The 23,454-nt window shown below is 43.7% G+C and overlaps 1 protein-coding gene and 1 long non-coding RNA gene across 16 annotated transcripts in view; one reads left to right on the forward strand and one right to left on the reverse strand.

Moving 5' to 3' along the window:
- Positions 1-23,454, forward strand: part of NTNG1 (netrin G1) — a 207,975-nt gene that overhangs the window by 53,532 nt on the left and 130,989 nt on the right. The window lies entirely within an intron of this gene.
- LOC310847758 overlaps positions 1-23,454 on the reverse strand; it is a 55,055-nt gene that overhangs the window by 8,467 nt on the left and 23,134 nt on the right. For 3 of the 4 annotated variants that reach the window (XR_014565996.1, XR_014565998.1, XR_014565999.1), the window contains exons 2-3: positions 22,430-22,502; positions 11,444-11,651 (exon numbers count right to left, since the gene is read on the reverse strand). This is a non-coding gene — a long non-coding RNA (uncharacterized lncRNA). The remainder of the gene's footprint in view (positions 1-11,443; positions 11,652-22,429; positions 22,503-23,454) is intronic. The other variant, XR_014565997.1, reaches the window with a different exon arrangement.

Below are 23,454 nucleotides of genomic sequence, written 5' to 3' on the forward strand. Positions count from 1 at the left end.
TGTATTATTTACATGTCTATGCATGGAATGTTTCTTTTGTGGGGGTGGAAGTATATGGGGATTGTTTGTTAAAAGTATTTTTAGAAACTGAAAATATAAAGTTAAGAAACCAGGGGGAGAGAAGTAATGTGTAGTCAGCCTCCCTAAGGAAACCTGATTTTCTGCCTCCTCAGTGTCCGGCTGTTCTATAACGTGAAAGGCTTTATGCCTTCATATGCTGCAGAGTGTATGATTTTGGCCCATCAAGTCAGTGTTCAAAACTGCTCAAAGGCTGTGAGGGAAAACTGAACTCTTTTGTGGGGAGCCTGTACTCTTCCTCACCGGATATTGTACCTCTATGGCATTGGATCTACTCTGCGGCAGGAAGCTATGGGCCACAGAAACTTAACAGGAAGGCTGGCTGCAGTCTTCGCTTCCAAGCCTTTTCTCTTCAAACAGTTTTTGAAAAAGAACTTGGTCCATGCAGGTCAGCAGCTGTGTTCGCACTTGCTTGGATTGTTCCTGCTGTGTCAAGGACATGATTTGCTAGACCTTTGCTAGTCTTTACACATATTTGGCCTTATAGGTTTTGATAAGTAGAAGCGTAGGGCTTAGTACAAAGCGTACGGGTGAATGATAAAGGAAGACAAATGTCAAGCAGAATTGTCACCAAGTCTTTAAAATTTAATCAGCTTCTTTGAGTTCTTCACACCCTCCTTTTTTGTGCTCCATGCCATTATCAGCTCTCTATTTTAGTCTTTAGTGAGGCTGCCCACAATTATCACTATTATGTGTCAGAGACAGTTCTGTTCTCCCCACCCAGACAACTGGCTGTGCCCTGAAAGCACCTTTAGTTTGGGTCACAGGTGGGCAACTTGCAGGCCAGAAGCCTTGCATGGGATGCCTGACATCTCCTGGTGCTGCTCCATTCGTCTAACCTTAGCAGAGTTCTTACCTTTGTTTCCCCACCCACCCCACACATTATGTGCTGTGTTCTTCTAGTCTTGGAAGTAAAGTCTGAGACTCAAGCACATAGATTCTGCAAAGTTCTGCATGACTCGGCGACCTGTGTAAGTATTCGTGCACCAGTGACCAATTGCCTGATGATATGCCACTTCTGAATGCAGGCAAAGCAGCATGTGAATTATAAAACCTTGAAACAAGTTGCTGTTTCATATGGAGCCCTGCATTCACACCAGGGACAAAATTTCAGGTTTCCAGGCCATTCCCTTGAAAGCTAGGTCCAAGGTCTAGAAAGCATTTAGGTTCATCATTTATTGGGCTGGCTAAGAGGATAAGCATCTTTCCCCTCCATTCTCTAATTCCATGCTGAAGTAGTAAAACGAGTGGGATTGCATCCTATATTTCAAAATTCGCCATCCCTAATTCTAACATATCCCCAAACCAGAGAAAATATTTGCACGTGTCCATACATGCACTCCTGTATTTCAGATGCTATTCTGCCTAAGTGTCCCTTCTCTTTAAACATTTCATCAGCAACTTGTGCTCATAGCCATAATCTGCTGCAAGCCTTTCTGGCAGTTGAGGATCCCAAACCATAGTTTTCCATCTTTGGAGAAAACATCAAAATCCTGCTTGCGGCAAAACTGTGAATGGAAGTTTCTCATCTTCACCACTCCCTAGAAGTGGGAAAGGAATCATACAACCTTGAGGCAGCTAATATTTCAAACAGTCAACCATCTGAATCCAGCCGCTGCCTTGCCACACAAGAATGCTGTGTCTGGATTTATCAAAATGCTACATAGTATAGTTTCATTGCTTGACTTGCTGGCCATAAGTAGCCCTGTCTGTACAGTGGACGCTCGGGTTGCAAACGTGATCCATGCAGAATGCACGTTCTCAACCCGCAATGTTAGCAACCCACATCTGCGCACACGCGGGTTGTGATTCGGCACTTCTGCGCATGCGCAAAGCGCAACCGCCAAAAACAGGAAGTAACCCATTCTGGTACTTCCGGGTTTCTGCGAAAAAACACAACCTGTAACCCGAGGTATGACTGTATTGTAGTTTAATGGCACGTGACAAAGAGTAGGTGGAGCAGCAAACATAATTGAAGAAACTGGGAACATCATGCAAGAAGGTGCCAACAAAAGCCCAGTGACACCTAAAATAAATTGCCTGCATTTTAAAAATAGAAGAAATGTGTCTGGGGCATCTCTGAACAGTCTTATCAACAGAGGGAGTACCTTTATCACCTGCTGCTGTGTAGACAAAAAAAAAGTGTGGGGTGAAAGGATTATTAGTGAACCTTGTCATTCTGAAGTCCAGCTATTGGAACAGTTCCTAGGAGGTGTTGGCAGAAAACACATACAACAGCTCCTTCTTGTTTGCTGTTATCAAAACTGGGCAGGAAATTTGCAGAGAGAAAGAAATATTTATGCATCATGCCAACAGCCCTGCTTTTCCCAGAGCACTTACACATAAATTCAGAAGCAGATTTCACGCACCTGGTTCCAGCAATGGTGAATTTATTTTCAAAATGGCCAAGTACTAGCCTTCACCAAACTGGGAGCCTCCTGTTGTGGACTACGTCTCACATCATCCATGATCATTGGGCCATGGTGGCTGGGGCTATTGGGAATTGTAGTCCCAAACATCTGGAGGCTGCTATGTTGGAGAAGGCTGGCAAATATTTATACAGGGCAATCCTGTGTGTGTCTGACTCCATGGTAAGTATTATAGTAACAGACTATGGTTTTTTTTTAGCTCACTGATCACATTATTCTTTTGAAGGCTCACCCCCTTCATCATATCTGTTACTTCTGCTGCTGCAGATCACTGCCTTGTGATGGAAGTGGTAATGGAACATGACATATTGTAACTCTTTACTTTCCCTGGACGGGCCAGAAGAAGGATGGGCACCTGGGGCTAGGCATGTGAACTGCTTTTGCAGTGGATCAAAGCGTATTAGAATGCAGTCCGTCACTTTGCTTCAACTTCACCTTTACAAATCGTCTGAGCACCTCAGCTCCATGTGTCAGGAAGCAAATCACATAGCCTCAACTCAGCCAGTCTCATTGGGGTCACCTGTCATGTATCAACATTAGGCAGATCCTACGGCGATCTGTTGGGAGCTCCAACGTGTCACTTCGTTCTAGGAATAGCATTATAAATATTTGTGTCCACTGTAAACCAATGTTTAACATGGCACTGGACAGCCAAGGAATAGCAGCAGCAACACTCTAAAAAAGGCCTCGCTATTAGGCCGCTTCGTTCCGCATTCTGCTTCCAAGAGCAACAGCTGTGGAAGCTCACAGGCTTTATCCTCAGCATCTACTGCTTATCCAAAAAAAAAAATCAGGTGATGTGATAAACCTGTGTCTGGATGGTCCTCAGACTGGAGGTGGGACTCAGATTATGGAATGATCTGCCATGCAAAACATTTCTACACGAAGAAATCGATTGTAGAACAGGGAGAAGGCACAGCTTGAACTTTTCCCCCCGACCCTCCAGCATTCTGACAACTCATCTTCTGTTTGTGGGAATGGGATCTTGGAAGCACAATGCTTCTGAACCTGTAGCTATCAGGGCTAATAGATTGGTAGACCTGTCCTCCATCAACTTGCCCAATATTTTTTAAAGCCAGTAAGAACATTAAAATGGGAATTGAGATTCAACTTTTTTTTAAAGAGTCACTAAAAACATGGAGGGGGCGGGGATGTGCATATAAGCCACTGTGCACCCCAGTGTCTCCAAAGTGTAAGTGGCAGTCCTTGGGGTCTCACATTTCAGTGGTGTCCTATGCGACGGCAAAATTGTGTGCCTCCCTGCCTCTCGACTTCCATTCTACAAGATAGTTGCTGAACCCCCTGTGTGCCCAGTGTGACTAAACCAGTGGTGCTCTCCTAAAGCCGCCTCTGTTTGTGCAGACCTGGAGAGAGTTTCTAAGCACGTTCTATTGAATACACTTTAAAATCTTCCCATAATTGTAAGACAGGGAGATGTCTAAGCATATTCAACTGAACCCCTAGAACCCCTCTTCAGATCCTCAGATTAGTTGCACGAAGATCTGAAGAGCCCCACCACCACCACATAACGGGGGCACAGTGTGGCAGGGCTTGCATATGTGCCCTGCACCCCAGCAGATTTGTATCGATTGCATGTTGAGGAGAATACCTGCATAGGGTTTGAAACATCATCATACATAAGCAGCTTGCCTTATTTTCCATTTTTGTTTCGTTTTGCATATTTCTCTGTTAAGTTGGACTGTACTCTCCAGACAAGGTTTTCAGTGGGGCAGTTCTTTCGACTGTTGGTCCAAAGGTTTTCTTCATGCTTTCGTACATTTTGCGAGCATTGCAGCAAGTTGAATGCTCTGACACAGCTTTAGCTAATAGTCATTGGCACATTCTCTGGCAATCAGCTGGGCATCTGCAGGAGCTGGCTTCAGGCACCAGGCCTGTTGGCAGACCAACTCTGTGTTATAAAGATGTCTGCAAATGTGACATGAAGCCTGGCAACATTAACTCCACCGTGTGGGAAGCTGTTGCAGACAACTGAAGTGCCTGGAGGCAGGTTGTGTATTCACTGCGGTGACCAGAGGAGAAATGTCTACTGGGAATAGCACAGAGAGAAGAACACCATGGTGCATGTGCACCAGCGAAACTAGACACCTTCAGCTGCCCTGCCTGCACTGAAACATATCTCCCCCATATCGGTCTCTACAGCCACAGCAGGTGCTGTAACTCTCCAATGCTTTGACTTTATCCGCAATGGCGCACACTTCCACTGTCTCTCAAGACAGACGGATGCCCACAAGATATGTGATAGTATTAAATGCTAATCTTGCATAGAGTTCCCTGATTTTATACCCAATTTGTTGGGGGGTGTTTTTGCACATTTTCTGAAACAATAAATAGCACTTGCAGCTTGAGGGCTTAAGTACATGTTCATGTTGTGTAGTGGAAGCAACATCAGAGGGTTGTTGTTTTTTTAAGTTTTGTGTGTGGCAATGAGGTCCTCAATGTGTAGGGAGGAATGGCTTACCCTTCCTTGGGGGAAAATGTGTTTCTCCAGTGGCAAATGGGTGCCAAAGGGAGTCCAAGGTCTGTTCTTTTTCTTTAATATCTCTTGTTATTTATAGCATGCATGCCACGGTTGTGCCGGAAGAAGCTCGGGGTGACTCACTTCCTCTTTAATCCTCACAACAACCCTTTGAGGTAGATTAGTTTGAGTGACAGCAGCAAGCCACTAAGCTTCATAGTGGAATAGGGAATAGAAGCCAATCCAACAGCTATATTCACTGCTACTTTGTTAACAGTAGTTTCGAAGCTTATTAATTCCTGTGTTTCATAACTGTAAAATAAATGGCTGCTATTTTCAGGCTTTCGACCTAATTAATTTAAGTCACTTTCGAAGCAAGCAACTGCTGTTCTTTTTCTTTCTTTTTTCTCAAGAAAAGTGTAAAAAGGGCCAGTGTGCGTGTGGTGCTTATGTCAAGACAATAAATGTCCGTATGATGATGGGGGGGGGATGTGTTAAGCGAAGCAATGTTCGGAGAATTTCATTTTAAAAACTAGTTGTCTGTGTATGGCCTTGGCGAATATCATTTACAGGTGCACCTCTGGCCAAGAAGGAGAGTCCTTAGAGGAGAAAGTATTGATCTGCATTGGCCTCCACTCTGGTGAACCTAGTAATGTATTGTATTCTGCGCTCTTACAGTGGATAGAAGCCAGTTGCTGCTATGTTCTTTTACTTGTCAGTCGTAATGGGTGAATCATTCTCCTTCCTTATCTTGGGTTGTATCTGACTTACTTATGTATGTGGGAATTTTTCATAATTTAAAAGTCAGGAAGGCGGATTATTTGCATGTGCCTCAGTGCACATGCCATAGCTCCCAATGCTGGAGTTTCGTTGTTGAAGTGAATGGAAAGGGGAGTAGCTCCATGCTCACAAGTGGAGCCCCTGGGTAAGAGCTGGGGTCTCAAATCTGAGCCTCTTCATGGGCAGCTTCAGAAAGAGAGAACAAAAATTTAAGAACCACTTTTGGACTTCTGGTTTGGAAAAAAGATGGGCGTGTGGGGCCTGAGAAGAATTATGCCTGGCAGAATGATAAGCAGCGATAGAATAGGATATTGCTAGGTATTATCCTGTAGTGCATGTTCTGATTAATTTGAAGGATTATTATATGTACAATTGGCAGGTGGTGAATTGGATTTTTTTTTCTTTTTTGCTTAACTTAGCTGTTTTTACTTTTGACTTCTAGAAGTCCTCTATCTTGGGTTGATGAGGACATGCACAGAGAGGTGATAGGTGGATGATGAGGGGCTCTGTATGGGAGACAGGATAGAAAGGGCACCCCTCCCTCTCGCCGCCTTCCTCTCCCCCAACCCCTGAATGAGGGACTAGAGGTGGTGGCGGTGCTGAGAGGACAGAAGGCCCTGGTGACGGCAGGATCGGCTTAAGCAAGGAGGGGCAAGTGCTCGCCAGTTGGCTCTAGCCCGGCAAGATGAGGAGAAGGAGAAGAAGCAGCGCCGTCACTTCCACTGTGGCCACCCCAGACTCACCTTCCTGGGCACCGACTGGGAGAATGACGGAGCTCCAGTCCGAGCTGCCATTGTGGAGACGACCGACATGTTAGTCCATCCGTCCATCAGTTGGGGCAACACAAAATGTTAGGGGTACGCATACCCCTGCGTCCCCCCAGAAAAAAAGCACTGAGAAAGGCCCCCCCTGGGTGGGAGGCTGGGGGGGGGGAAACAGTAGTTCCTAGTTGAGACCTGGGAAGGTCGACTTTTTTGTATATGCATAAAGGATATGATACAATTTTGATAGAGGGTTTCTATATCTATTCCCCCCCTCTTCTATCTCTTGCCTTTTTATTTTTGTTTTTTTTCTCTCTCTCTTATTTTGGCTTTTCTGTATCTTTTTTTGTTTTTGGATGAGTTTGGCTTTTATTGTCTCTTATGTTGAAAACTTTGAATAAAAATATTTAACAGGGAGAAAGAGAGAGAAGCACCTGAGTGCATAACATTGTTTTTTGTTCCATGGCCAGCAGGAATACCTGCCTCTTTTGATGGGAGTCACTAGCCAATAGCTGCCAGGTGCCCATCCTGTGGTGCATATCTTCATCACGTTCACTGTACACACACAGCAAGAACATTCATTCAGAGCAGGTGTGGAGAACTTAAGACAGCCTGAGGACCAAATTCAGCCTCTCTTTTTGGTTCTTATGAGTTTTCCAGACTAGGCTGTCTCCCAAGCTATACCCTTCAATGGCCCTGCTCCACACTCGTGCTTTTGCCAGCTGGAATATGTCCTTTAACTGTGATAAAGTCTCTTGTTTGCCATGGAGGAGAGAGACAGAGTGTGTGTAAAAGAGACAGAAAGAAGAAACATCTGATTTTTGCCTAGCCCTAATTCAGAAGAATAATCAGGAACACACAACCCTTGCGTTCAGTTTAGAGCCCTCACTCCTATATAAACTTGCAGAGATTGTAAAACCATATAATCTTGCTGTTCTTAATTAGAAATATATGTAAAAGATACGTATGTTTATAGGGCTGAGAGCTGTCAGGATTAACTTAGAAATCTTCCAGTGCTGGGCATTTCTAAAAGGCTCGTGCTAGGAGGCTTGAGATCAATATTGTGATAATTTCAGCTTTGATTTTTTTATATATAATAACATACTTCTAGCCTTTCTATCTGTCGAGCAAAGGCCAACTAGTGTGTCAATAGCACCTGGAAATGAAACATCAGTTAAAATGGTGTTATATCTCTTTTAAGAGTCCATCATGGTCGGTTGGGAGCAGTGAGTTCAAAGAAGCTTGTAATAAGAATATAAGCAGAGCAGTTCAAATGCTGCTCAAACCAACAGAGTTTCTGTTGGGGCCAAGGGTTTTTCTTCTTCTTTTGTTCAAAATGATTTCAACTTCTCTCTCTTTGTAGATTGAAACTGTAACTTTTCTTTTTAGAAACAATCTGTTCTGTAACCCTACAAACACATACAAATCCTGAACCATCCATCACGTGTGCTAAGGAACCATTCATTTACCTTACGGCACAAACAGCATTTCTATTCCTGTTTCCAGCGAAATCCCACACAGCATTCCACACTTCATTGTGATTCATCAAAAGAATATTTATTTTGGCCTCAAGACAAACCAAACGAAGGCAAAGTCATTTAATACCCCCAAATGATCACAAAAAACCCATGTGTAGCTGTTACGATATCCAGGGCCACATATCAGCTACCTCACTTGGTGTTGGGAGTAAGTATGGATGTTCCTAACACAACACACTATGTGTTGATTCAAATACCCATTCAAACACTTCATTGTTAGAAATGAGGTCCAAGGATTTGTATCTGCATAAATGCCTCTTAATTCTTCCACTGCTGGCTTAAGCCCACCAGACTGTTCTTCTGAGTGGTAGTGAGTTATGTGTAAAGACCAAAAATTATGAGAGGAGGTTAACCTCTCTCAGGCTTTCCCCTCAAACCTCAAACAGGCTTTCCCCTCAACATACTGTCTTGAAGACTCTAGCTTTAAGTTTTATAGTGTTCTGTCTGTCTGAAAGTCCAGTAGAGTTTCAGTAGCTTATATGCAGATGAGGCAATGTATGTGCTCCTCTCCAGCACCTGAGAAGTCCAAAAAGTGGACTCACTGGGCCTCCTCAGCTCACAGTCCAGAACCATAGATTACTGAGCAGTCTCTCAACATGGTAGAGACTAGAGCTATGGCAATATAAATTCATGTAGATTAGGGTTTGGGGAAAGGACCCAGATGCCACACCGGATCTTAAGGGTCCCCATCCCCTGCAGGCTACTTCTACAGGCGGACGAGGGCAGTGTGACAGAAAAAGGCACCAAATTCAGACAGCACCAAACCATAGCTCAAAGCCTCCACGACTGAAATAATGTCAAGTGCAGGAAAAGGTGGGCATGGTTTGCCCAAAACGGCCCTGTGAGTTTATTATGCCTGCAGACTAGAGGTTTGCCATCACTGATATATATTTCTGCCCCACATTTCGCTGCAACAGTTAAAATATGCAGTATCATATAAAAGAATAAAAACGTGTGCAGAAAATTACAACCCTACACAAATCTAGAGTCCTTAAGGCGGTTGGATGGCTCCATGTGCGCCTCCTTCTGGCAGCTCCTGCATTCAAGCTGGTGCCAAATGTATTGCTCTGCTTTCCTTAGGACCACATCAGCGAGGCCAAGAGCGGGGTCTTGTTATCTGGGCAGCCCAGGACCTTCATACACACTACCCAGGCTTGTGTCCCATTGAGGTCACTTCAGTGCTGGTAATGCAGCAATTTGACTTCACTCCCAGAGGTACCCTCCATTGTCTCTCAAGACAGATGATTGCCAACAACCACTACTCCCCACTGAGGCCTTTACCTTTATGCTCTCTTGCTCCCTCCCTCCATCTCTGCCTCTCTCTTCTGCTTTCTTCCTCCTACTTTCCCAGCTACCTGACCAGTTCTCAGGGGCCCCATCCTATAAGGCTTTCATCTCTTTTAGAGGGGGGTTATCAGCCCAGGATTGTACAGGCTCACAAGCACCCCAGGGTTCTCTAAGCCAGGAAATTTGACGATAAACATGATCAAATACAATAAAGCCGAGTGCTGAGTTCTGTGGCAATAAGGCAGTCTTGTTATTTCGACTGAGGAGGGAAACCACCCTATTTTTGCATAACATCAGCAATTCTAATTGTGGTGCTTGACATTCAGGGCTAATCCACCAGTTCGAAAGCTTATTAACAATGGCAATGAGAACATTGGTAGCAATAGGGGAGGTCAGAAATCGTCTGGGGTAATGCTTGTTAAAAAATCAGAGATAAAATTATGGGTAGAGTCGGAATGAGGGCTTGGCATGAAATCCACAGGTACAGAATCAATAATATGCCAGAGAACAATGAATCTTGCCTACAGATGCAGATAGTCCCAGCAGCAGAGCTCCCTCAGCAGATAAAGAAGCCCTTTATATATTTTTTAAACCCTTCTTTTATTTCTTCCCCGGCTGTGTGGATTCTCTTCCCCATGGAATCAGAAATAGAATTAGCAGCTGAAAATAATAAATGCCAGCCACAAAGATTTTGCTCCTAGCTCAAAAACAAAGAAATGGTGGTCAAATTAGCTCTGTTATCAACTATGCTTTAGTTTTCCTCTTTGAGACCGAGGGAAAATAATATTTTGCTACCTTTACAAACTGAGCTAAATACATACAGATGAACAGCTGAGGTGGCAGAAAGCATTAATCTCCGTATAGGTACCAGGTCGCTAGAACAAACAATAGCGGAGTGCTGTTGCCTTTGTGCCAGTTGTGAGGTTCTCAGAGCCAAATTGTACATTTGGCAGTTATTTACATAATGTTAACCCAGCACCGGCTTCTCTACCCAAAAGCACCCTTGCAAAGTGATATGCAAGGGGAAATAGCAGGAGTTTAAGCAGTTCCCTCTCCATAATGGCTGCAGCAGCAAGGATGCCTCTCTGTCTCTCCCACTCATTGGTGCCGCCTTGAGCTGAAGATTGGGGGTGCGCCTCGCGCCTGTGACGTCTGGAGGAGGCCTTGCCCAGCGCCACGCAGCTTCAATGGCTACTTTGATCCATTAAAACAGGAGTAGTCAATATGGTGTCCACTTTCTGTTATTGGACTCCGAATTAGCCTCACATCAGTCCCAGCCAGCGAGGGCAATGGTCAGGGATGGTAGGAAAGTAAACCAGATTGATGGATAGTTACAGGAATTGGTTTAGTTGCTGACGTCAGGGATCCTGGTAGCAACGTATGCAATCTTTCAACAATAATGTCAAACTTTTAACACTGTAATGTGCTATATAGATAATGAACTAATAACTTCATTTCTCGTGGCCAAGAAAGGGACCCATATAATGGGGAAGGGGAAGAGCTATTTATTTCATATTTTCATCCCTGTGATGTCTTTGTGAGGCTGAGGAAAACGTTCTTTCATTATTTATTCAGCAATTCAGCTTATGAACTAGATGTATTCCACTGAGGATAGCCTGTGGAGGATTTTGGAACAGGTCGGTCTAGGTGGCACTATCATATTATGGCAATAATTATAATTGCTTTCTGGACCACATTTCAACCACTGTTTAAATCCAGGCCCTCTGTGTGTGTGTGTGTGTGTGTGTGTGTGTGTGTGTATTCACATCAGTTTTGACAAAAAGAGAGAGAAAATATTTCACTATTGCTACAACATTCCAAGCAGCTTTTAAAAAAATCTCACTGTATAATCAAGAACCATCCCCAGGAAAATTTAGTAAATTAAGGTTGACATTGGTCTGTCACAAGCAAACACTAATGAACACCATGGAGGATTGCTTGTCTCTCTGTTCATTGTCTTTCTGTAATTTATATCCAATATCCCAGAGATTATGCAGAATATATATGTGTGTATTTGTTGTAGCTGCACAATTGGACAAGCCAAATAGGATTTTATAAATTGGTGGAAGTAAGACGTGGAAAATAAATGTGTACCGTATGCTTCCTTGGGATGAATATTTGAACCATGGTAATATGTGGTTTCTCAAATGGCGTAAGGTTTTCCTCCAGTGCTCCGAGTTGATTGGTCTCGCTGAATACAAATGCTTCCAGATGACTGTATAGTGTTATCGCCAGCTGATATGATGCATTCTGACATGTCATAATCTGCTTCATGACAACATGGATGCCTCACTGAGCAAACCTTAAAACCCAAAAATTATATTTATGTAAAGCGATATAAGGAACCTATCAAACTTTCACTATATCCATGATTCTTTCTTTCTTTCTTTCTTTCTTTCTTTCTTTCTTTCTTTCTTTAAAAAGGGAGGAAAATACTTGTTGCAAGAGGGAGAGAGAACCTGTGGCCCTGCAGATGCCATTGGGCTCTTAACTCCCATAAGCCCTAGCCAGCATGGCCAGTTGTCAATTTGTCAGAGTGATGGTAAATGTGGTACAACCACATCTGGAGGAGCCTGTGGTCCCTGCATTCACCCCCAACCTATACAGACCAGTTTGATTTGAGATGGCCACCATTGTGACTCTAGCACACTATGAAAAATGCAGTATTTAAATAGCTAAAATAAGTTTCTGTTGAATCAACCTCCCTTGAAGCCAGGTTAGTTAACAAACCAATAACAATGGATGCAAACAACGTGTCAAAATGTGCCTGCCCTTGGTGGAGGTCAGCTGTTCATTTCTGGCTCAGCAGCTGTCTTCTTGGTGCACGTATTGTAATCAGGAAGCACACCCAGATCAGATCACACCCAGAAAAGCACACCACATTTCTGCTCAGGCTGTGTCCTCCAAGTTTGGGTAGCTTTGCACATCTCAGAGAGTGCATTGTAAGTCACATGCATTCACTAAGAGCTCCAGAAAAGTAGGCTGTTAGCATTGCTTTTGCACTACATCCATTAAAAATATTAGGACTGCGCCACCCTCTGCTGTGCATAACTGTGAACATCAATGTTCTTTACAAAACTTGCAATGCAATGCATTTTGCTGTTCACACTTGGTACCCTGGATTCACATATAGAAGAAGAGAGCTGAGAAGGTCCCATGGAGCTTCTGTTGCCACATTGCCCTGGCGATCCCAGAGGAAAAGATTTAGGAGGAATACTATGGACTGTAGCAGGGGCAGAGAGCTGAAAAGAATCCATGGCCACTGCCTTGCTTGCTAAAGAGGAACCTGGAAGCTGGGATCTGTAACCAACAAAGGAGGAAAAGGTGGGGGAGAGAGAGGAAGAGGGAAAGGGAGATGCAGATAACACAAAGAGAGAGAAAGGGGGTGTCCCTGCCCATTTTTAGTTGTAGCTTCACTCACCATCAGCTCTGGCTTCATGCATGCTGGTTCCAATGCCTAATTCACTGTCCCTGTGTTTTGACAGCCCTGCACTAAAAAAGAAAGTTCTGCACTGCTTGTCTGGACCTACCGCTGACAGCAGCAGCTCTACAGGGTTGCACAATTCTCAGAATTATCTAGAGGTGCCAGGTGTTGAAACCGGAATAGTCTGTATGCAAAGCATTTGCTCTGCTACTGGGATATGGCAGGGATGTTGGATAGCTCAGTTGGTTAGAGCATGGTGCTGATAATGCCAAGGTTGCAAGTTCGATCGCAGTAAGGGACAGCTGCATTTTCCTGCATTGCAGAGTGTTGCACTAGATGATCCTCAAGGTCCTTTCTGACTCTACAATTCAATGATTCAGTGGTTCAATGGCCCTTCCCCAACAGATGCTGCTCCATGTGGGAATCTGTTTTTGTGAAGCAGACCCTATGTAGCTGTAGAAGTTACGCATATATATATATATGTGTGTGTGTGTGTGCATAAATACTCTTCACCATTTTGGGGAGTGAGTGGCTGGTACGATGAAAATACACCCATTCATTCCACAGCTGGGCCTCCATTTACTTCTGAGCACATTAAGAAGGCATGGCTTTCAAAGAGCAGGTTATTATTCCTGGAACTGCTAAGCAACAAGCATATGGTAAGCAAGGACTGCATTAAGAATAGCAGCATTGCTCTATAGAAGAGAACTTGGGCACTTCAATTCCACTTCAGCAGTTCAAGGCTGTTCAAGGTTCTTTGAGGTGCTACTGTTAAGTGCAGCTGCACAATCTGAAGAGACCAAAGAACCAGCCAGAGGATGAAGATAGTCTTGTAAATAGCCAGATGAAGGGCACAATATCTGCACACAATCTACGGAAACATGTTAACACCCAGAGCAGACAGAAATCAAAAGGTGCTCTCTGTATCTGTCTCCATCTCTCTCTCTCTCTCTCTCTCTCTCTCTCTCTCTCTCTCACACACACACACACACACACACACACACACAGCAGAAACCAGGCCTCTGTGAAGCAGGGAAGTAAGGCCTCAGGACAGCTTACTAAAATGCAAATTAAAAACAAACAAGCTATTAGCAATCACTCAATTCCCTCAGTGTTTGCAGCCCATCTTGCTGGTTGCAAAAAGCAGGAAGAATTCCGCATCAGAGGGGGGGGGGTCAGAATTAAGATTTACTTGCATAACAGCACAAGTTCTAAACTCACCAAGCCAAAAACAGCTCACCAGCTGGGAGTACCACTCTGTCAGAGCTCAATACGCATGAGATGGAATTGTGCATGGACCTGGAACTGCCCTGGCCTTGGTGCCACCTTGTCCCACCCTATCCTGATGAGTGCAGCACCACTACTGAGTGTACACCACTGCCACTTCGGCTCCTCATGAGCCGCCACTGTATCTGGGTAGGAATGGAAAACATGAAGCGCTATGCTTTCATTTCCCCATTCATACAGATTTGTGCAACGTGCCTGTTGTGTAGTATACAGACTGCACACTCATTGAGTATTATATGTGAATAATTATGCAGGTGAATAGCTCAACTATTTGTGTACACAGATTGTACGCTCATTGAATGTAACATTCAAGGGAAATGCCTGCTGCTGCCCTTCTTTTGCAAACATCTTCCAGCATAAATATCTCCTAAAATAAATATAGACATCTGGAATGTGAATTCACTGCCAGGGGCAGGTGCTTACATTTTCATTTGACCTTTCACCCATCATCTTCATCCATGTAGCAGGTTGCAGGCTATAACCCACTTTGGGGAAGCTTTGTGGGATAGCTCCTTAAACACAGAGATGGCCAGATCATTTTCTGGACCATATTATATCACTAAACTAGCTTTGAATCAGATTTTACACATCTGAAATATGCCCTGTCTGAACTTAGATGCTTTTAGGCTGTAGCGTGCAATTATGTCATCGTCAAACATTAGAATCTAGAGATTTCTGACCAGTTGCAGACATTGAGAAAGTTCAGCTGGATGTCTGAAATGAGCTTAATTTTATGAATCCAGCGGAAAGTTCAGATACTTTAGGTATTTACCATCATTTGGAGATTCAGGAGACATGAGCCTGCTATGCAACTGTAAACCTATCTCACTCTAGATTCATCCCCTAAAAGCTTCCAGTGACTTTACTCTTACATCAGGAAATGTTTTTGAGGTCTGTTCTATATTTCTTCTATCCAAACTACAACACCAGACAACAGCATTTCTTCCTTATTCTTTTTTTAAAAGGTTTTTGAGATTTGATTGCTCAGAATTTATTTTTAGCTCCATAGAATCTTGACCCACTTGACCTTGATGGTCTTTGCACTTTGCAAAAATCCCCCCACCAATCCTCTGGAGGGATTTAGCCAGGTATCTATTATGGCATGTAATCTGTGATATAGCTTCCCAGTGTTCATGCTCCTGAAAGGTTAAGTCCCCGCCCTGCATCTTTCTTCCTGGTTATTTTTTTTAAAGGTCCACATGGTATTAGCAGTGTTACATACAGGGATAAAATGTTTTTGAAAAAGCAACTGCTTTAATCAAGTTCAGAGCTACAGAATATGCTGCAGAAGGATCCTTGAGGTAGGAAGCAAGAGGATAAATATTTCAACCAGAAGAGCTGCAAAGTCACAACAACTGCAAACACCAGTATAAGCTCAGTCATGATGTTGTATTTGCTTTCACTAGGCAAGGGGCCATTAGTGTGATGGGCAGTGTGTGTCTCTGAGTGTGTAAGGAAGAACAGTATATGTGCAAGGATCGCATGGAGTCATACTGTACCACTATCTGATGCTCTGTGCATCTAGATGCATGCATGCATGCAAGTTCTTGCATCGAAGAGGCTTAGTTTGATCAGAATCAAATATACACTTTGAGAGTTTTAATGCCAAATACGTTACTTCTGGTAAATGAGCTACCACAACTGCTAGAGGGCCTTGAAAATTTGTGTTCCGGACTTTTTAGACTTGACTGTTCATGTACTATCTGAAACCAAAGGGGCCCAATTGGTTGCCGGATGTGAAATATATTGGCGTTATTTTCCATCTCTCCTTCCCCCATTATTGCTCTACCACCTCCGCTCCAACCTTTCCATGCATCCTCCCTTGATTGGTTCAGTGTTGTACAGCAGCACTGCGCTGTGCGCCTGTCGCGGAGCTGGAAACATTGGTCGCTGCCTGGGTAGCCGCAGCCTCTTGTACAGCAACTGTGCTAGCATGGAGTCCTCTTGGCCAGATGGCGCTGATGTAGCAGTCATTGAACGCAACCCTAATAACCTATTTGCTGGTGTATTGGCTCGTAAGGTTAGAACGATAAATCCATATCGCGCTCACTGAGAAGCAGGGCTTAATTTGAGTAAAAATGGATTTAACTGGAACGTGTGAGGACTCAGCACTAAAGCATATGAAGCAGTAAGGTGTCAGTTGAGCCAAAGGGCAGGAACATAGCTTGGTGGTAGAGCACATGCTTTGCATGCATAACACCCTAGGTTCACTCTCTGGCGTCTTCAGGTGGCAGGTAGGAAAGACTCTTGTCTGGAACCACTACAGATGTCTTGGGCTAAAGCTTCAATATTCCCTCACCTCTTTGGTCATGCATGCTTGGGCAGACAGAAGTTCCAGGTTGGAGGAAGACTGGTGTAGATAAGTGCCTGGCTAGATGTTCTGCTGATGCACCCCACTATCTGGCAGCTATCTGTGTTTCTAAGCAAAGCAGCTAAGACATTAAATACCAAAAATAATATGATCTCTAAATATGGGGAAAGGGTTCTTGACTAGGTAATCACTGCCCTCCCACGCCACACACCTGAGATTAGGGCATGAGGGTTTGGGTCAGGCTCAGGGGTGTGTTTGTGTACTTTCCAGGAATGTTGGGTTTTTAACAAATTGGCCATGTCCTGGAAAGGAAATAAAACTCCCCCTGAAATCCATTTGACTTGCTTCTCAGGAAATGTGTTTAGTATTTGGGTGGCAGTAAAGCAGAATGAAAAGGATCTTTGTTAAAAGGATTGATTACATATTTTAATGCCCTTGTGATAATCCTCCTTAATGCTCCTAATGCTGAAATGAATGCAAGGGGGGAGAAAAGCCATTCCCTTACTTGTCAAAACAAAGCACATTTTCTCTGCTAGTGACATCTAACAGACTCGAGCATAAGCAACTGGAGCTAATTATCTTGTGACCAGCAGGCAGTCTCGAACAGATCTTTGCCAAAGACTTCCAAGAAGCAGCACTTCAGCTGGACCAAATGGGGGTGGGAGGGGGGCGGTGGCATGCCTTTTTAAAAAAACTATCTCAAATATTTTTAAATAATTGAACAGAAAGCCTCTAAATACTTTCCCAACTATTAGCAAGGAAAATGGGGGGATTTTGTTTTCGCCCTTCTGTATCACAGTGTTCTAAGTGTGTTTTTCCCCCACGGCACTTCTGGGAGTGATTCAGGCTGCTATTAATTAGCACATTGCCTCTCACAGCATTACAATTTTATTATTTTTGCCTCGTCACACTTTGGAAAGTCAGCAATATAGCCAAACGTTTTGGCAGACTGCAAGGATTTCATTTCATTTTTAGTTTAATTGAGCTGCTTTCAAGCTAAATGTGTGTGTTTGTGTGTGCACGTGTCTGCACTTATACATATGCATGCATGTACACACATACACGCATGCACTGCGGAGGTTAAGTTCAACTACACAGCAGAGAATGAAATCATCCTACAGCACCATAGTGTGGAGCCACAGGCTCCTGACTGCAGCAACAAGGGCTATGGCTTTCCTTTTGTGCTTTTAACAGCAATTTGATCTACAGCAACCAAGCAAGTAAAGCTTTCAATGGCATGAAGATGCATTGTCCCCTAATGATGGGGTCCTCAACATAGTGCCAATAGGCACCATACTAGAGCCCGCGAAGACCCTCACAATTTACTCGGTCCAGTATATCTGAAGGAGCGTCTCCACCCCCATCGTTCTGCCTGTACACTGAGGTCCAGCGCCAAGGGCCTTCTGGCGGTTCCCTCACTGCGAGAAGCCAAGTTACAGGGAACCAGGCAGAGGGCCTTCTCGGTAGTGGCACCCGCCCTGTGGAACGCCCTCCTACCAGATGTCAAAGAGAACAACAACTACCAGACTTTTAGAAGACATCTGAAGGTAGCCCTGTTTAGGGAAGCTTTTAATGTTTGATGCATTACTGTATTTTAATATTTGTTGGAAGCTGCCCAGAGTGGCTGGGGAAGCCCAGCCAGATGGGCGGGGTATAAATAATAAATTCATTATCATCATCATCATCATTATTATTTTTAATTGAGAAGGGGTTTTGTTTTTGCTTTTGTGGGTGGGGCTGTTTGGTTGGAGGTGGCCTGCTTTTTTTGTCTTTTGGGGGAGGTAAGTTTTGCCTGTTGTTGTTTTTAAGGGGAGAGGTTCTAAGCATTGCCAGAATGCTTTAAAATGGCCCCGTTTGCGCTATATACATTTAACTCAGAGGAAACCATGGCTTCTCAAAGCAGACTGAAATGCCCTCCAACTTACTGAGTCCCCAAACTGGGATGCATGTAATTCTGCCCATGCTCCTGTGCAAGATCACGGAGCCCCAAACACACACCTTTTTCATGGCTGTGCTCACACGGTGTCCAAAAATGCATGTTTTGGAAGTGCCATGTGGGATCGCAGCCTTACCCCAAATGCTTTTTCAGGGGAGAGCATTTTTTCAGGGTGACATCCCTCCATGAAATTGCACAAAATCATGGCACACAAAATGACCACCATGCTCTCATACGAGAAAACGGGATATCCCTTTTTTTCTGGGATACCTGTGGGTATGGCATGGCAGTGCTTTTAAATGTATAGTGTAGATGGGCCGTATAGACAGTGTTACTATTTCAGTGTGTCATGATTATACATGGACGCGGGTAGCGCTGTGGTCTAAACCACTGAGTCTTGGGCTTGCTGATCAGAATGTCAGCGGTTCAAATCCCTGCGACGGGGTGAGCTCCCATTGCTCGGTCCCTGCTCCTGCCAACCTAGCAGTTCGAAAGCACATCAAAGTGGGAGTAGATAAATAGGTACCACTCTGGCGGGAATGTAAACGGCGTTTCCGTGCACTGCTCTGGTTCGCCAGAAGCAGCTTAGTCATGTTGGCCACATGACCCGGAAGCTGTATGCTGGCTCCCTCAGCCAATAAAGCGAGATGAGCGCCGCAACTCCAGAGTCGTCCATGACTGGATCTAACGGTCAGGGGTCCCTTTACCTTTACCTTTTTGTTAAAGAAAATGAGGTGCCAGTGCTCATATAATGATAAAAGTGGTGTGGGTGCCAGCACAAAATGACTTGTTACAGGAAAGTCCTGACTGTACATAAACATAGTAAACATTTTGCAGAAAGACACACATGCCCAATTCTTTCCCCCACAGCAATGCCTGGGATCAGTTTAAGTTCTCTCCCCACTGAAGTTCAGAACATCTCTTTTATTGCGTTTGCACTGGGATTCCTGTCTGCCTTCTCCTGCCTAAGACTACTGTCACCCTCTCATTCTTTCCTCCTCCATAATCATCAAATTGTTAACCTCTATAACATCATTTAGCTCAATGAAACCAAACAGAACACTCTGATTGATTGATTTTGCTTTATCAGTAGCCGTTTAGGCAGGAAGCTCATTTGGAGTGATTTGCTTACACAACAGTTTCAGTAATGTTTTGCTACTTGAAATGATTGTGAAGAATGGATCCAGGCAAAGGACAGAGCTGTTGTTCAAATGAGCCTGGCTTAGCATGCAGCAGAACTGGATTTCCAACTCATACAGTGGACGCTCGGGTTGCGAACGTGATCCGTGCCGGATGCACGTTCGCAACCCTCAGGTTCACAACACGCTTCTGCGCATGCGCGACCGCCAAAACCCAGAAGTAACCTGTTCCGGTACTTCCGGGTTTTGGCGGCCCGCAACCCAAAAAACGCAACTTGAAGCATTTGTAACCCGAGGTATGACTATACTTCTTTCTTTCTTTCTTTCTTTCTTTCTTTCTTTCTTTCTTTCTTTCTCTCTCTCTCTCTCTCTCTCTCTCTCTCTCTCTCTCTCACACACACACACACACACACACACAGCACATACATTTCAGAGTGAACCACAAAACCATTTGGTTCCATCCAAAATAGATCTGCTGTTTCAGGCCTAGCCATGACCTGGTTCCTGCATTCCCTGATTGCGTTGTACAAGTACTGGGCAGGTGTGGTTGTAGCACCAAGCACTGTTAGTCATCTGCTAATGGCTGGGGAATTAAAATGCCAGCTCCCATTGTGACCACTACTGCTGCCACTGTCACCAGCTAAGCCTACTAGAATGCAGTGGGGTGGGGGCACTATGCCCAGGCCTTTAGACCCTGTCATGGCCTTCACTAAAAATGGCCACCACCTCATGGTCACAACAACACTGAATTGTCTGCCCAGTGATAAATTATTGTGTAATTGTGCTTCTGCACATGCAGCACACAGACACACATGCATAGCCCTGAGCATGGGGCATCTGTGTCCTGGTATGCAATTAGTACATTTCTGAGTTTGGGGCATGGGTTAGAAGACACCAATTTCTGCCTGAGCTGAACACCATTCTCTCTCTACCCTTCCTTCTCATCCTTTCTATCTGTGCTCTGCCCACTCATCTAGCCCTGTTGACCGCCTTTTCAACTTTGTTCTGAATCTTACTGGAGTTATGGTAGGTGGAAGGTCATATCCAGCAGCTAGGTTCCTGGGGATTCAGCTCACCTGTTCAAAGACCACTCTGAAAGGTCAGCCAATTTCCTCCCAATCAAGTAGTTAATATTCTTTAGCAGCTCCTGTCTGCTTTGCTGCAAGGGAACAGGCAGTGCTTTAAGGAGACACAGCAGTATCCAATCTAGGTTATCCATTCAACTTCCTAAAACCTGCTGTCTGGTAGCATCTAGGGACCCTTGTGTAGTGTTGGAGTAGCTTTAGTTTTCAATCTAAAGAATCGCAACAGATCCACAATCGGAGTTTCTTGGCTGTGCTTTAGGAGACCAAAGGCAGCTGTCAGAGCAGCTTAATATAAATGTATGTAACTTGCTGTTCAGTAGCTTTGATTTTCTACATTCTGATATCCCTGACCTCCAGATAAAGTAGTTGTGTGTTTTGGGTGGGTGCGTGGGGGGTTTCCACAGGAAAAACTAGCATGCTAGTTAATAGTTGCTCAGGCAAGCCAGGTGTTGACAAACTTTGAAGCTGCCTAATTTCAAGTCAAGGTGTGATTTGTATAATTCTGATCTCTTTATGTAAAGTTCACATTTACATATATTCAAAATCTATAAATCCCAACAGAGTTGAAAACATTTAGTGTTTTCATTTGATTGGGGGTCAGGGAAGCCACTGAATATATTAAACTGATTTTTCAATGGCTAGCTGAGCATGCTATCAATCTTACCTGTAATATTTGGGGTTTTTTAAACTCCTCTGCATTTCATTGAATGTGCAAGATGTGTAAAAAAAAATTACTGAGCATGCATGGGAGGAAATGATAAAACAAGGGCATGAGCCAGTCAAAGGGAAGCACAGTTAATTACACCGAAAGCCATAAAAGTGGCTGGATTGTGTTGTGGTGGTTTTAGACTTGTTCTTTGAATGTTTTCCAGCATATTTCTGAACTTTAGCATATACTAGGTATGGGCATGCCACCCCCCCATTTTCCTTGTATCCAACAAAAAATTGTACCTGTTTGATTCATTCTGTGTTCACTTCCCTCTGTGCTTTGGGTTCTGAGCTGCTTTGTATAATGCAAACTTATGTGTTCCCTATAATGGGGAAACTAAAAGCAGCTACAACTGCTACCCCTTTTGGCCAAAATGGATTAAATTTAAAAGCACAGAGTAAATTATGCCTTCCAAATTGCAAAAAACAGGTCTAGAGATTTTCTTTTGGTGGGGGGTAAAAGGGATTCAACTCCTTCCGCAATCCCTTTTAAGCTAAGGGAGCAGGGGTTGACTGGTAGATCCTTTCTGCCGAATACAAGGAATAAACTGCCCAGTTTGGCATCAGCAAACAGAGAAAAAGAGGGGGGAGTTTTTTTGTGCAAAGAGAGCAGGAGCCTAGAGCAACAATGACATCATATGTTTGTGGGATGGGGATCAGTAGCATGATCTCCACATTCAGGTTCAGGAGAACCTAGCTGACTTCTGTGGTAGGCTTGAAGTAGAAGGCATGCATGGTCAGACATAGAATTTAAGAGACATAGACTGTTCTGGACTTGTTTAAATGTATGGAGTCAAGAGGGAGGGTTGTAGCTTAGACGAGGAAAGGCACCTAATCATTGGCAAATTACAACATGAAGTCATTATGAAGTAACATCCTGCAGTCAGATTATTGGTGTTCATGCCCTCCCTTTATTTTATTTTTAAAAAACCTGAATAACTTTGAAAGTACTATAAATATTTCAACAAACCTCACATTAATGGGTGCCTTAAGTTATAAAATAGGCAACCTTACAGTTAAAATACATGAAACCGGCAACTGCCAAAGACCGAAGGTCCAAAAATCAATGTACCAAGTAACTTTTGATTAGTGGGTCGCCATGCCAAAAAGGTTGGGAACCACTGCTCTGGGGAATGGCAGGATGAGTTGATTTCCTTGAAATTGACATGAATATAAATCTTGCAACTTACCTGGTGACCAGGGGAGAAGCCATTATTGGAACTTGGGATCACACAGTGGGGATGATTGAAAAGCTCCAAAGCCCTAAGGTTAGGAGATGGGAAGAAATACGATAGTAATTACACAGGGTGGAAAAGGGAAAGATTAATTATCTAGAGAATTATTCCCCTACCTAGATATGAAAAAAAGAACTCACAGTAATTAGAACAGAAATTTCTTGCAATGAAAAAGATGGAACGGTGGTTAACCCTCTCAGTAACTAATATTCAATTCTCTGAAATATACAATGTTGTTTGCGGAAATTTTGGCATCTTCTGGAAATGTTGGGTGGTATCCAACTAAGTCATAATCAGAGTAGATCCATTGCAATCAATGATTTCAATGGATCTACTCTGAGCATGACTTTCTTGGATACAACCTGTTGACCTCAAGACTTTAGGACAAGTTCTGGAAGAAATCTGTCAATGCTCCTTTTAAAATGTATGCTTAGTTCGTTTTTATCCCACTTTTCTACACAAAAATACACCCAAAGAAGCATACAACAAGAACATTAATACTGATATAGAAATAGAGCAAAAAGGACCAGTAAGATGACAAACACAGGTGAAAAACAGCACAGAGGTGATATTAATCGAATGTGTGCCTAGATTTTTGTTAAAGTCTTTATAGACCATCTAAAACAGGATCATTTCAAGAAAAAGAATTCCAGGAAAACAACAAGTCCCATCTCTTTACGGACCTTTCCCAGCTTCTGAGAAAGTAGTGTCTCCAGCAGCGTAGTCTTTCCATGTCTCAGTCCAAAAATCCAAAGTCATTAAATTATTATCAAGAACCATCCTGCAGCATTCAAATTTTATTTGGTGGACTCAAACGCCCTTAAACACCTGCATGAGTAAACCCTGTTATGATTTGTAATGCAGGGTAATAAAATCCTGTGAGCATGTCAAGCTCATATTTTGCAGGTGCGAAATCCTAGGAGCAGCACTTGTCATGCCCAGGTAAAGGATCAGACCCCTATGTAAGATTCCTGTAGCAT

This window comes from Podarcis gaigeae, assembly GCF_964106915.1.
Source record: "Podarcis gaigeae genome assembly, chromosome: 6".
NCBI classification, from domain to species: Eukaryota; Metazoa; Chordata; class Lepidosauria; order Squamata; family Lacertidae; genus Podarcis; species Podarcis gaigeae.